Genomic DNA, 15,750 nt, shown 5'->3' with positions numbered 1-15,750 from the left:
TTTCTGGAGACGGTATTATTATTGATATTTAGACAGAATGTGAACAAGCTCACACAGCTAGATGGGAGTTGTTTGAAAATGAAGAAGAAGAAGAACACACTGGGCAAACAAGGCCTACAAGGTCAACGTATACACTACTACAGCAGTGGATACGGAATATATTATTGCTGCCTGAAAAACGTCACTCAGGTGGTGTTTCTGGAGACGGTATTATTATTGATATTTAGACAGAATGTGAAAAAGCTCACACAGCTAAGTGGCAGTGGTTTGAAAATGAAGAACACACTGGGCAAATAATGCCTACAAGGTCAACGTATACACTACAGCAGTGGTGGATACGGAATATATTATTGCTGCTTGAAAAACGTCACTCAGGTGGTGTTTCTGGAGACGGTATTATTATTGATATTTAGACAGAATGTGAACAAGCTCACACAGCTAAGTGGCAGTGGTTTGAAAATGAAGAACACACTGGGCAAATAATGCCTACAAGGTCAATGTATACACTACAGCAGTGGTGGATACGGAATATATTATTGCTGCTTGAAAAACGTCACTCAGGTGGTGTTTCTGGAGACGGTATTATTATTGATATTTAGACAGAATGTGAAAAAGCTCACACAGCTAAGTGGCAGTGGTTTGAAAATGAAGAACACACTGGGCAAATAATGCCTACAAGGTCAACGTATACACTACAGCAGTGGTGGATACGGAATATATTATTGCTGCTTGAAAAACGTCACTCAGGTGGTGTTTCTGGAGACGGTATTATTATTGATATTTAGACAGAATGTGAACAAGCTCACACAGCTAGATGGGAGTTGTTTGAAAATGAAGAAGAAGAAGAACACACTGGGCAAACAAGGCCTACAAGGTCAACGTATACACTACAGCAGTGGTGGATACGGAATATATTATTGCTGCTTGAAAAACGTCACTCGGGTGGTGTTTCTAGAGACGGTATTATTATTGATATTTAGACAGAATGTGAAAAAGCTCACACAGCTAAGTGGCAGTGGTTTGAAAATGAAGAACACACTGGGCAAATAATGCCTACAAGGTCAACGTATACACTACAGCAGTGGTGGATACGGAATATATTATTGCTGCTTGAAAAACGTCACTCAGGTGGTGTTTCTGGAGACGGTATTATTATTGATATTTAGACAGAATGTGAAAAAGCTCACACAGCTAAGTGGCAGTGGTTTGAAAATGAAGAACACACTGGGCAAATAATGCCTACAAGGTCAACGTATACACTACAGCAGTGGTGGATACGGAATATATTATTGCTGCTTGAAAAACGTCACTCAGGTGGTGTTTCTGGAGACGGTATTATTATTGATATTTAGACAGAATGTGAACAAGCTCACACAGCTAAGTGGCAGTGGTTTGAAAATGAAGAACACACTGGGCAAATAATGCCTACAAGGTCAACGTATACACTACAGCAGTGGTGGATACGGAATATATTATTGCTGCTTGAAAAACGTCACTCAGGTGGTGTTTCTGGAGACGGTATTATTATTGATATTTAGACAGAATGTGAACAAGCTCACACAGCTAAGTGGCAGTGGTTTGAAAATGAAGAACACACTGGGCAAATAATGCCTACAAGGTCAACGTATACACTACAGCAGTGGTGGATACGGAATATATTATTGCTGCTTGAAAAACGTCACTCAGGTGGTGTTTCTGGAGACGGTATTATTATTGATATTTAGACAGAATGTGAACAAGCTCACACAGCTAAGTGGCAGTGGTTTGAAAATGAAGAACACACTGGGCAAATAATGCCTACAAGGTCAACGTATACACTACAGCAGTGGTGGATACGGAATATATTATTGCTGCTTGAAAAACGTCACTCAGGTGGTGTTTCTGGAGACGGTATTATTATTGATATTTAGACAGAATGTGAAAAAGCTCACACAGCTAAGTGGCAGTGGTTTGAAAATGAAGAACACACTGGGCAAATAATGCCTACAAGGTCAACGTATACACTACAGCAGTGGTGGATACGGAATATATTATTGCTGCTTGAAAAACGTCACTCAGGTGGTGTTTCTGGAGACGGTATTATTATTGATATTTAGACAGAATGTGAACAAGCTCACACAGCTAAGTGGCAGTGGTTTGAAAAATGAAGAACACACTGGGCAAATAATGCCTACAAGGTCAACGTATACACTACAGCAGTGGTGGATACGGAATATATTATTGCTGCTTGAAAAACGTCACTCAGGTGGTGTTTCTGGAGACGGTATTATTATTGATATTTAGACAGAATGTGAACAAGCTCACACAGCTAAGTGGCAGTGGTTTGAAAATGAAGAACACACTGGGCAAATAATGCCTACAAGGTCAACGTATACACTACAGCAGTGGTGGATACGGAATATATTATTGCTGCTTGAAAAACGTCACTCAGGTGGTGTTTCTGGAGACGGTATTATTATTGATATTTAGACAGAATGTGAACAAGCTCACACAGCTAAGTGGCAGTGGTTTGAAAATGAAGAACACACTGGGCAAATAATGCCTACAAGGTCAACGTATACACTACAGCAGTGGTGGATACGGTATTTATTATTGCTGCTTGAAAAACGTCACTCAGGTGGTGTTTCTGGAGACGGTATTATTATTGATATTTAGACAGAATGTGAACAAGCTCACACAGCTAAGTGGCAGTGGTTTGAAAATGAAGAACACACTGGGCAAATAATGCCTACAAGGTCAACGTATACACTACAGCAGTGGTGGATACGGAATATATTATTGCTGCTTGAAAAACGTCACTCAGGTGGTGTTTCTGGAGACGGTATTATTATTGATATTTAGACAGAATGTGAAAAAGCTCACACAGCTAAGTGGCAGTGGTTTGAAAATGAAGAACACACTGGGCAAATAATGCCTACAAGGTCAACGTATACACTACAGCAGTGGTGGATACGGAATATATTATTGCTGCTTGAAAATGTCACTCAGGTGGTGTTTCTGGAGACGGTATTATTATTGATATTTAGACAGAATGTGAACAAGCTCACACAGCTAGATGGCCACTGGGCAAATAATGCCTGCAAGTGCACTACTATTGGTGCACTACTATGAAGAACAGCAAACAGCACTGGACACCTTAAAGAACAGTAAGATAAGTAAATAAAAAAAAAATTATATGTATATTAAAAAAAAAAAATATTCTCGGGTTGGTGCTGCTGAACTACTAGGAGCAGCACAGTAGCACACCAGTCCCACTCCCCAACACTGCTAGACTAATAGCACTTGGCTGTTAAAGTAGCAAAGTAAAACAACAAAAAAGAAAATAAAAGCAGTCCTTACAAGGACTATTGGGTTATTACAGCAGTCAGCAGATGAGATCAGAAGAGATCAGTGCCCACAGCAGGCAGCTTACATACAGAGCACTGCAGTAGAAGGTAGATTACTAGCCAGCAAAGCTACCCTAAAATGTCCCTCCAAATCCCTGCAGACTTCTGTCCCTCCAATACAGAGCAGTATCAAGTAGATTACTAGCCAGCAAACTTACTATCAACTGTCCCTCAAATCAGTGAAATCACTAGCAGCTCTCTCCCTACACTAGCTCTTCCAAGCACACACAGGCAGAATGAAAAAACGCTGCAGGGCTTCAGTTTATATATGGAAGGGGAGTGGTCCAGGGGGTGTGGGGGTGGTCCAGGAGGGAGAGCTTCCTGATTGGCTGCCATGTATCTGCTGGTCTGGGGTGAGAGGTCAAAAAAAAGCGCCAGGTAAGGCGAACCCAAAATGGCGAACGTCGCGCGACGTTCGCGAACTTGCGGCGGACGCGAACAGCCGATGTTTGCGCGAACAAGTTCGCCGGCGAACAGTCCGCGACATCCCTATTCTTTTATTGGTGTATCGAATAAAGGTGATTTTTTAACTGAAAAACGGTGTGCCACAACATTTTGATTTATATTTTGAGCCTGTCCCTAAGCTCAGGTAAGTGACAGCAGACCAGAACATGTGCAGTAAACCAGCAGAAAAGAAGATGGGGAGCTACAAGGGCATCTTTGGAGGTGCAGATCCAAGAATAATTTCTAATTTCAGAGTAAGGCAACTTAAATAAAGATATAAAACTTTGAATCGTTGCACAGATTAAAAATAGAATAGAAAGAAGTTACTGCATTTCAGAATATCTATGTAATGTTAGTGGAAAAGAACAGGAAAAAGGTATAAAAGCAGACGCTGGAAATACAAAGTAAATATGCAGCTATAAAGTGAAATCATCCAGAGAGGAAATATATCATGGTCCTACTACAATAAAAATAGGTTTTAAGTATGCAATTCATTTTCCCAAATCCCCCATAAAATGGTAAGAAAATAATAAAACCGAAATGCAACTATGCATTATTTAGTATGATGTATTAAATTGAAGTGCTTCGGTTGCTAGGGTAACACACCTAGCATTAAGATTAGCCATCAACATTAAAGGGATACTGTCATGGGAAAAAAAAATTTTTTCAAAATGAATCAGTTAATAGTGCTGCTCCAGCAGAATTCTGCACTGAAATCCATTTCTCAAAATAGCAAACTGATTTTTTTTTATATTCAATTTTGAAATTTGACATGGGGCTAGACATATTGTCAATTTCCCAGCTGCCCCAAGTCACCAATGCTATCGAATTTACACCAGAGCCCATTAGTAAATCAGCGAAGTCCTGAAATGACGTCACGCCAGCGTTAGTCACTTAGCCCTTTAGTAAATTTGCCCCCAGGATGGAAGCTGGAGGATTGTCCCCTTTAGTCAATTAGGAGATCATGAGATTGTTGCTACACTAGTAACCATATAGGTGTGCCTTTGGAGCAAGTTGCGGAGTAGAAAAGGTACATGATAGGGTTAAGATCCAATCCTGCCTCTGGGTGCAGGAGGGTAACGTGTGCCAGTAAAGGAAGTGGGTACAATATGGTTTCTGGTGGTGAGGAAAGGTGATAAGGGGTGAAGGTTTCTTAGACTTAGCAGAGGGTGTGCTTCTCCTTCTGGGTTAGCCAGTAGGGATCTAGATGGTGTAATGGTGTTAGATGGGAAGTAAGCCCAAAAGGCATTCACCAAGGGTTAAACTGTCTGTAAAAGTTGCAAGTCAGGAAATGGGTGGAATTTCTGCCCAAACACTGCTTACTGATGATAATTCTGTCGATGCTTTGTTGCCTCTGGCGTACCTTACCTCTGAAGTCTCCTGAAGATGTCCTCTAAGCGTATCTGTTACAAGCACTGATATGACAGGAGCTGCTGGCTGAGTTCATGGGGCTGATGCAAAATTGGGAGTGTTTGTGAGCCTGGTTTGGGTAATAGTTGGAGTTTTGGGTTTGTAGTCAATTTGATTAATGTTTATCCCTGCCTCTGCAGCAGGTTTTTTTTTTTTGTCGCTTCAAGTGGTATTTTGGGAGCTGTTCTTTCCCCTGTGTGATGGAGCTGTGGGCTAATGTGGCCTCTTCGAATCTCACTAATGGGTTTTTTGATGGATATGCAAAGCTGAAAGGGAAACTACCACGTTCAAGTAGTTTTTTCCACCAAATTTATAACAGATCCCACCCTGTGGGTGGTAAAAAAAAGTACTACTTTTCTATGAAAACCCCCCTATTGAGTGCTCTGGTCACAGCGCCACAACACCAAGAGGGAGCTCCTCATGTGGGTGGCTTTGTTAGGGCACATGCATGCACATAATGAGTCAGTAACCTCTCATTAATGCCTATGGTACATCTGATTATATGGCACAAACATGCACACATGGAGGCACTTGCTTATTATGCACAATATGTGCCTTAAAACATGTGCCCATTACCAGTACAGGGGACAGAGCCCACAATAGGGGCTTTTTATTCTCATGGGGGAAACAATTATTAGGCAATAGGACAGGTGCCCTTTAAATCCCACTGCCCATGGCAATTTCCAGGAAGATATAGGGCCAGCAGTGGTATTGAATATATTAATAGGACCATGGGCTTAAGGCTTTGGAGTTTTCTCCAGTCCTTTTGAGTCTGGACATATTCTATTATCTTTTCACAGTATGCCCCTACATTTTTGTGCTTACGATATATAGAAATGAAATATTCTTTTAGTCTTCAAATGCACTGACTGAAAATATGGAATTCATTCTGCCAAAAGAGAATGGTGCCTTTAGGAGCAAAGGGAACAGGCCATGGTATAAATGTTAATGAGTCTATGTGCTGCTGGATGCTGGGCAGTTGCTAATGAAGAAGAGAGCTAGGGATGAAGGAAGAGTTCCAAGTGACTGAGAATACATAGAGATAATATTGCACCAGGGGACAGAGACTACAATTATTATGCTGGGGGTTAAAGAAGGCCATTTCTGCAGAATTGCTGTGTATGTGCAAGCCTTTGATCTTTTAGCTAACACAATTAAAAGGGGAAGATTGCTAGAAAAAATTTTTTTTTATCATATTCATCAAAAAGTTGCTTCAATTACATAGAATTTTCCAGTGATTTTATTCATTGCATCTCTTAAAGTAATATTTAGTTTAAGTGGGAGCCCAATGGGTTAAGTCAGTCAACCCAGTATGTTCAGGACAATAGGCAAGTTTTTATGTGCCAATCACTGACCACAGGCCATAGAAAATGCATAAGGTATACTATTACTCCACGCTGCAGAACTATAAAGCAATGATACCTAGTGATTTTCATGAGTATCACTATTTATGAAAACATGCATGAGCAAACTATAATATAAGCTATAAAATGTCCTATACTGCCAACATTTTAGCCACATTTTTAACCATATACTCCACCACTAGATGCACCTTTCTTTTGTAAGCAACCAGAGCCGGATGAAGACCAGATGGGGCCCTGTGCAGGGTAATGCATTTGGGGTCCCCCGCCTTTACAAGTACTGTGCAGCATGGGGGACAGCAATCACCCACCTCCTGTTCCTGGCAGATTAAGGTTACCAGATTTTCAGAGTGAAATCTGGGGCTAGGGGCAAAAGGTGGTGTTCTGCTGCAAATTTTTGACCATGCCTACTTTTGGAGATGCATCTTGATAAACCACTCCCCACTGAACAGTGACGGACTGGCCCACTGGGATACCAGGAAAACTCCCGGTGGACCCAGATGTCAGGGGGCTCTTGTGCTGCTAAACATTTGGTCTATTTCATGGTCATTTCCTATTTCTTTGAGAACAAAGAGGCTAAATAGAAGGAATAATAGATTATAGTATGTAAAGAATAGAGACTAGGAGAATAGCGGTTGAGTGAGGGGAGGAAGAATAATAGTATAGAGTGGGCCCCTAGTCTATGGTTCTTTGGTGGGCCCCTGGTCTAAGGATTTTGGGTGGGCCCCTGGTGTCCCAGTCCAACACTGCCACTGAATATATAGATAGCTAAGCATCTGTCAGCTTTTCCTAAAGCACAAATCAGATCATTCTCAGACAAAGTGACTGATGCATGAATGGTTATTTTATTTGGAATACCCATAAAACACTTGTACATGGAATTGCCACTGCATTCATTCAGCTAATACCCCCAGATCTCATAGCAAGATGGCACAGTGACAATTTCATGTATCATACCCCAGAACTCACAGCAGAATGGCACAGAGATTATTTCATGTATAATAACCACCAGAACTAATAGCAGGATGACAAAGACTATTTCATGTATAATAACCACCAGAACTCATAGCAGGAAGGCACAGAGATTATTTCATGTATAAATACCCCAAAACTCACAGCAGGATGGCAGGTACAGTGCCAGATTCACAAATGATACCCACTGTGCACAGTTATTTTTATGTAAAACAACCTCAGCACATATATAAAAATAAATAAAGGTGGCCATAGACTTAAAGATCCGCTAAACTGCGTGGCTATATCGGGGGGTAATTCGAGCGTTCGGCTGTATGGCCGAACGATCGAATTACGATGCGCCAAGCGGCTCCGACAGGTCGGTCGGGTAAAAATCCAACCTTCCCGATCGATATCGTGGCCAGATATCGATCGGGATGACCCGTCGGAAGCCCCCATACATGGGCAGATAAGCTGTCAAATCAGTCCAAACGACCGATATCGGCAGCTTTATCTGCCCGTGTATGGCCACCTTAAATGTCACATTGTTAGATATAATGACAGATGACAAGGAAAGAGATATGGCTTATGGCTTCTTACCAGTATTCTTCTTGGGGCCCTGGGGTTTTTTTTGGCGGGGGGGGGGGAGAATATGGAAAGTAGCCAGCCACCAACTTGCCTTCAGCCAAGATGTCCAGAGCCAAACAGGAAAACTCTTTCCCCGCAGCTCAGGAGTCAGGATCCGATTTGTGGGCGGGAAATTCAAAAGAGCGAATCAGTAATATGACCTGCATTTGTTTAGCTGTTCTTTCTGCTGCCTACTTGCTCTCTTGCTGGATGCACACAGCCTGGAGACGAAGAGGATTTAATCTCAGGCAGCGGAGCTGGGCCTCAGATGTAAGTGATGAGATCAAATCACAAATCCGATTGCATTTCACCATTTTTAAACTTTAATGATTTCTGGGCTGCCGGACCCCTAACACTAGGCTGGCCCTAGGTAGGTGCCTAGGGCGGCTAGCAGGTAATCTGGCATTGCAAGCAACTGCTAAACATTCATGCATGCCAAATCCTATCCAACATTGATTGCAGGGTAGAGTCTGGAGCTTTGAAGACTGGTAATATTAAATATTAAAGTTGGCTGCAAGAATCTTTCTGTTTTCTCCTTTCTTCACTTGGTTTCCTATATGTCCCTGGATGCCTCTTTCGCTCCTCTCAGTCACTGTCTTTTCACACCATCCACAACCTCTGCCAACTCTTGTCTTAAAGGCAGGGTCGAACTGTGGGACCCGGAGCCCACCGGGACTGCTGTCCAGTCCGCTTTCAGGGCCCCCCTCCAGACCCCCTGGCCCCTCTACCACAACACCACACACGCGCCTGCGCGCATGGAGCCACAAAGCGATGTGCAGCACCAAAATTTTTTTTAGGACCAGATCATCGGAAGAGGGGGTCGGGCCTGGCGGGGGCCCATGAGGGCAGGGGCCCACCGGGTTTTTTCCTGTTGTCCCGCCGGGCCAGTCCGACCCTGCTTAAAGGGGTTGTTCACCTTTAAATAGAAGTATGATGTAGAGCAGTGCTGTCTAACTTCTGTGGTACAGAGGGCTGGAATTTTTCAAGCCTACATGGGGGAGGGCCAATAATGGAAGCCAGTGTTAGCCATGCCCTGTTTTAAACCACACCTATGTTACCACAAAACCATTGTCCACAGTAGCACACCAAAAAAAAATATGGTTGGTGCTCACTACAGGGATATAGCTCATCACTCATATGTGAAAATTGTTAAGTCATATTAAATCCATATTCCTTATCCTCCCATGTGAATAACACAGCACCCCCCCCCCCAGCCTGGGCCTTCCCATAAATCTGGGCCTGAATGGACTAATCCAGTGCAAATAAGACAAACATATAGAAGCTCATTTATCAACACTAGGCAAATTTGCCCTTGGGCAGTTACCTATAGCAACCAATCCGTGATTAGCTTTTTAAAGCCAGCTGCAAGTAGAACAATGAATGCAGCAATTTGATTGGTTGCTATTGGTTACAGCCCATGGGCAAATTTGCCCAGTGTTGATAAAAGACCCCCATAGTGTTTTTGCAATTATTTATGGTTCAGATTCACCTCGGTCAGGCTCTTGGATGCAGCCAAATTTGAATCCTGCTGAAAAATGCTTGGCTGAATCCTGACCTGAATCCCAGATTCAATGCAACCATGTTTACTATTGATTAAGATTGTAGTAGTGTCCAGCTCGCCTGTCAGGGATACTGAGATTTTTCCCAGTGGACCCTTTGCCCTTTCTGGAGCACCTTCATTTCCTTGCCCCATCACCGACTCCCTAACTGAGGCTGAATCCAGGGAGGCTTTTAATAAAATAGAGTCGACAGGGGATTTTCTCAGAAAGAATTTTCAGTATCATTGGAAGGGCATGGGGAGGGGATGAGGGATGTACGGCCTTGCACCCTGTCTGTCTGTATTGCCTTGTACTCTTACACTGCTTATACCAGCAATAATGCAACCAACAGAATACACAGGGGGCACAGCTGCCCACATAGAATTACAAAGCGCCATCAACATGGGCCCTTGATATTACGTTTTTTGGTGGGTGTTTTGGTGCCCTAGTCTTCAACCAGCTAGGTTTAATGAGTGACACCGTATACAGGAGATGCTGTTATCAGACGACTCCATCTGAATCCTTTATATTGCTGCAGCGCTGGGTAGAGCTGTAATATTATTTTGATTCTTCATGATTATAGAATTTAAAAACGTGTTTTTTTCTTTCAGTTCCTCATCAATATGACTAGCCTGCTGGTTTCCTTAGGGGGTCAGCTCTAGAAATAGTAAATTAGCGCAGGTAGCCTTTCTCTAGCAGTGTCCAGGCAATTCTACAGCCTGGCTGTAATTGTTTTGCCGGCTCTTTTATTCACACAATGTTCTGCCGAGACATAGAATTGGCCTGTGACTCACGGCACTCTCTGCCCATGTCACTGGGCACAGCTTTCAATTAATCTCAGTGATTCCTCTTGTGCATAAAGTAACCTTTTAGTCATTCTCCTTGGAGCCAAGGCTGGGTAAATGCAAATTTCTCTTGAGCTCTGCTACATTTTCAAATAATTGCAAGTTTAAGTGTTTAACTATTTTTGCGCCTGCTCACTTTCAGTGCCGTTTCCTTGCATTGGAGAGAGAAAAAAATGATTGTATTTATAGAGGAGGTTTATTTGCCCTTAATAATAAAATATGTTCTGTGCAGCAGCAAGCTTTACTGTCATTTCTCCCCCGCTAATTTGCAGGTATACATGTGAGTGGGAGCTGCTGCAATTTTTGACTCAAGGGAGAACGCTTCCTTAATACGAAGAGAAAAGCAGGATCAGATGGGCCTATCAGAGGATTTCTTAATGGGCCCTAGTGTGAGAGAATGTCTATGGGGGAGATGTATCAAGGGTCGAATATCGAGGGTTAATTAACCCTCGATATTCGACTGGCGAATTAAAATCCTTCGACTTCGATGTCGAAGGATTTTGCGCAATTCCTTCGATCAAACTGATTTGTTCGAATCTAACGACTCTAAGGATTTTAATCCATCGATCGAAGGATTATCCTTCGATCAAAAAAGTGTTAGCAAGCCTATGGGGACCTTCCCCATAGGCTAACATTGGCCTCGGTAGGTTTTAGGTGGTGAACTAGGGGGTCGAAGAAATTTTTAAAGAGACAGTACTTTGATTATCGAATAGTCGAACGATTTTTAGTTTGAATCATTCGATTCGAAGTCGAAGGTTGTAGTCGAAGGTCCAAGTAGCCATATTTGACCATTCGAAATTCAAACTTTTTTTCCTCTGTTCCTTCACTCGAACTTAGTGAATGGGCCCCTATGTGTCCATTCGTATTTCCACAGTGGGTCTATATAAGAATCTGTCTCTGTTGGCACTTTCTATATTTAATTGCCCAGGCATAAAGTTCTAGGATACCCAGTCCAACGCTGTAAAGAAGCATCACCCTGTGAACAAATATATGTGGGTCTGTTTTATTTGTAGCTCTGCAGAACCCATCGTTAGACTGGGGCATCAGGGGACCACCAGGGTTATGATTTTAAAGACCTGCCTCTTCCAACGTACACCCACACCCCACGAAAGTGCATTGATGGGGCAGATGGTCAGGGGGAGCAGGCCTGTGTCAGCTTGGCCTATAGGGTTTTCTCATGATGGCCCAGTAGCCCAGTATGACCCTGAATAGGGTCAGTCCAGACACAAACTTAATCTTCCAGATTGTTTTCCTAATCATACCAGACCCAAAAGCTCATGTGTAGGGAACTAATTGCAAGTGGCAAGATCACCATCTAGGGGGCACTGTTACAAGGGCTCCCAAGCTAGGGGCTTTTGAAAAGGGCTTGATGCATTGGGCAACCATCAATGACTGGTTACTATGGGTGGCAAAATGCTGCTCCTGGTAACTTTTTGCTTTTCAAACTTCTAGCGCATCTTGGACCACATCCAGGGTCAAAAAGGTGAGTGTGGGTGGGAGGGGGTGGCAAAGGAGCCAGAATTGCCTCATGCAATCATTTCATTTTATGGGACCACAGGGTCTTTAATGGCGGCACTGTTAAGTGATGATAGGAAGAGGTAGCTCCATCCCTAACAGATTTTAGACAAGATGCTGCAAATTCATGTTATTCTTTTTAAACATTATTTATCCAGTTTCTGCCAATCCCTAACAGATTTTAGACAAGATGCTGCAAATTCATGTTATTCTTTTTAAACATTATTTATCCAGTTTCTGCCATTACCTTGCTCAAAGTGTACCAAACAGGTGCAGTTCTGTTTCTTACGCTATTCTGAGCTGCACAATTAGATTTTTCTAGTATTTCTTTTCTCGTAAATTGAGCTTTAACGTAAAACAGTATATAAAAATAATGGGAATCCACTGGGCAAAAATATGTTTTTATCATAATTAAAACATCACTGCATCATCATCTTGTGGCTAGTTTTGGTACTGCGCCATTACAATAGCACTGTTTCACAAGCCCAGTCTACCCAAGTCAGTATTAAAACATTTAGTTTTTCAAGCGATATAATAGGTTTTAGCATAAAAATGACAATAACTAAAAAAGATGTGGGGGAGGGGCTGCAAAATAAAGTAAGACATTACATGGAGGTTTGTTCCTTCCCAAAGAGGAGTCCGTATTAATTTACCATTTTGTCACCCAGTCTGTGTATATGTGGCCCATATACATATTAGTAAATATTGCCTGCCCACAGTGGGCAATAAGATGAAGAGCGGCTGCCTGTAACAAACTACTTATAATGTGAGAGCAGGTGAGGGTAATGGCTTCCTATTTGTTTGCCCTACAAAAATCTTAATTGACCTCTGAGGAAATCAGAATATTCCGAGTGCACCCCCTCCTCCATTTTGTCTTTTACACATTTACATACCTACCTAAAGTTTGGATTTTGTCGGAGAAGAAAAAAATGTATTAATAGGTTATCAATAACAACATATCTAGGCCCCTTTAAGTACTTAGAAAAATACACTTTTTAATTTGAAGTACCAAAATGATTATATAAATAATATGTGTGTATATTATATATAAATAAAGACAGGCATACATAGGCCATAACCATATTTCCCCCCTTTGGAATTTTACATGGATTTATGTATTTTTCGCTCACCATGCAATTAAAATGGTTATTGGTAAGAATGGCAGAATATATCACACACAACTCTCTTTCCAACAATTTTCCCTTCTTGTGAAGATGCTTTAGTAGTATCGGATATTAGCAATTTTGCTTAGCTAGAGGAGGCCAATCTGTATCTGATGCATTTCTCTTCTTAGCTTTGGTTCTTTCAGTCAAGGATTGCATTTGATCGGGGTTCTGTCTGGAGTAAAGCTCCTCTAGGGTTCTAGACAATGACATTTTTTTTTTAATGGATGCAAATTGCCATTAAGTTAATGTAATGAATCCGTCGCACTCCTGCAATTAACTTGTACTGCACTGGTGGTGCAAGCCCTTCGTTGACCTGGCAACAGCAAAATATTCACGGATCTGCACACATTTCTGCAGTCGGGGAGCTTACCCCTTTTATTGTGTCACCAACAGTATCATTGTTGGTGATACAATAAAAGGGGTAAGCTCCCCAACTGCAGAAATTGAGTGTATGTGGATCCGTGATAATTTTGCTGTTGCAAATTGGCATTAGCCATGAACCCTAAAGTGCTGCATTTAATAATAATAAAAAAAATTACATATATATATAAATATATATACACACACCCTGACAACGGCTCGAGTCTAGGAGCCGAAACGTTGAAATAAAGCCAAGAATATTGCTTTTCACTAAAGCGTGTGTGTGTGTGTGTGTGTCTATCTATCTATCTATCTATCTATCTATATATACACATACATACATACATACATACATACATACACACACAACTGCTGCAAAAAGGTCCGCACTCACAGGATTTATAAAAAGTAAATATGTTTTATTTCATAGGACTAACGTTTCGGCCTCCCCAAGGCCTTTCTCAAAGTGAGAAAGGCCTTGGGGAGGCCGAAATGTTAGTCCTATGCAATAAAACATATTTACTTTTTATAAATCCTGTGAGTGCGGACCTTTTTGCAGCAGTTGTAGATAATTTATTTGCACTGCACCCAGGCATATTTAACAACTTTATCGAGAATGCTGGCATGCTTTGGATTTATATATATATATATATATATATATATATATATATATATATATATATATATATATATATATATATATATATATATCTCTGTACTCTCAGGTCTTAAATAAAAATCAAATATGGTTTATTATCTTAAGGACTTGGCCTCGGAGAGGCCGAAACATAGTCCTTAAGTTAATAAACCATATTTGATTTTTATTTAAGACCTGAGAATGCGGACCTTCTTTGTTGGATAGAACAAAGACACTGCACCCAGGCAAGTTTGCACCAAGTTACGCGAGGGCTGACTCCTCCACAGATCGCTATATATATATATTAGTATAAAGTATTGTCATAAGCCTACAGTCTGCATGTGATTTTTATGTAATTTTGTCTCAAAATCCACACAAGCACATTGTTTTGGCCCATGTTTTGAGTAAATAACAAAATGGTCCAAAAGCACCATATGACTTACAAACAGTGACCTACCTAATTAGCTTATGGGTACGCTGTTTGCAATATTGTTATACACACAAAATACCCCCTACTGGTGGCCATGGCAATAGCTTGAGACCACTGAAATGAAAATAATCTTTTGGTTGGTGTATTTGAATGGTAGTAACTTTCTTTAGGTTTCTTTCTTTATGTTATTCTGCATCCTTCATATCGGTATTGCTTATTAGTATTCTGTAAGTGTAAGGTCATTATGGGCTTTGCCCTGCACCCCCATGTACTGATGGCTAGTTTCTTTCTAATAAACTCTTCTTTCTAATGAGCAGCCCCATTACACAGTCTGTCAGCACTGCTACAAGCATAATAACCACTGTGCACCACATCAGTCCATCAAATGGGGGGTAAACCCTTCTCTACAGAACCAGGTTCCTTACATGGCTCCACAAATAGCCCTTGTCCTCTGCACTGGACACTCAGCATGCAGAATAAGTACCGTAGTCTAGGTCAGAATGATGTTTCGCTTCCAACCTGCCCACACTCAGGCCCCATCTCCAGTCACTGTCCTTAACTAGTTTTTCCATCTCTTAATATAAACAAGTGATCTTTCCTATCAGTGACTGTAGATGAAAAATTGACCCCAGTTTAGCTCGACTGTCTTAATAGGGATGTCAAGGCGAGGTTTCCTAAGCCTGGGCCTGATAAGGGGGTTACAATTGAATCCAGACAGACATATATGGTCATGGAACCCCTTGGTGACTAATAGCTTTATAAATTACAGTAGGGGGACATTATCCTCTATATAACCAATTATTAGGGTGCACCGAAAACACTACTTTGGATTCGGCCAAACCTCTGAACTGAACTTGACCGCTTAATTTGCATATGCAAAAAAGTGAGGGGGAGGGAAAGAGAGCCGTGCTCTCTTTTTTTGATGAAAAGTCACATGATTTTACGGATTCGGTTCGCCCAGGCACAAGGATTCCGCCGAATCCTTCTGAAAAGGGCGGATTCCTGGCCAAATACCGAACCAAATCTTGGATTCGGTGCATCCCTACCAATTACTATTACAGGTATGGGACCTACGTGGGG

This window comes from Xenopus laevis, chromosome 8L (genome assembly GCF_017654675.1).
Source record: "Xenopus laevis strain J_2021 chromosome 8L, Xenopus_laevis_v10.1, whole genome shotgun sequence".
Lineage (NCBI taxonomy): Eukaryota > Metazoa > Chordata > Amphibia > Anura > Pipidae > Xenopus > Xenopus laevis.
The sequence above is the reverse complement of the archived record's forward strand: the minus strand, read 5'-3'. Positions refer to the sequence as shown.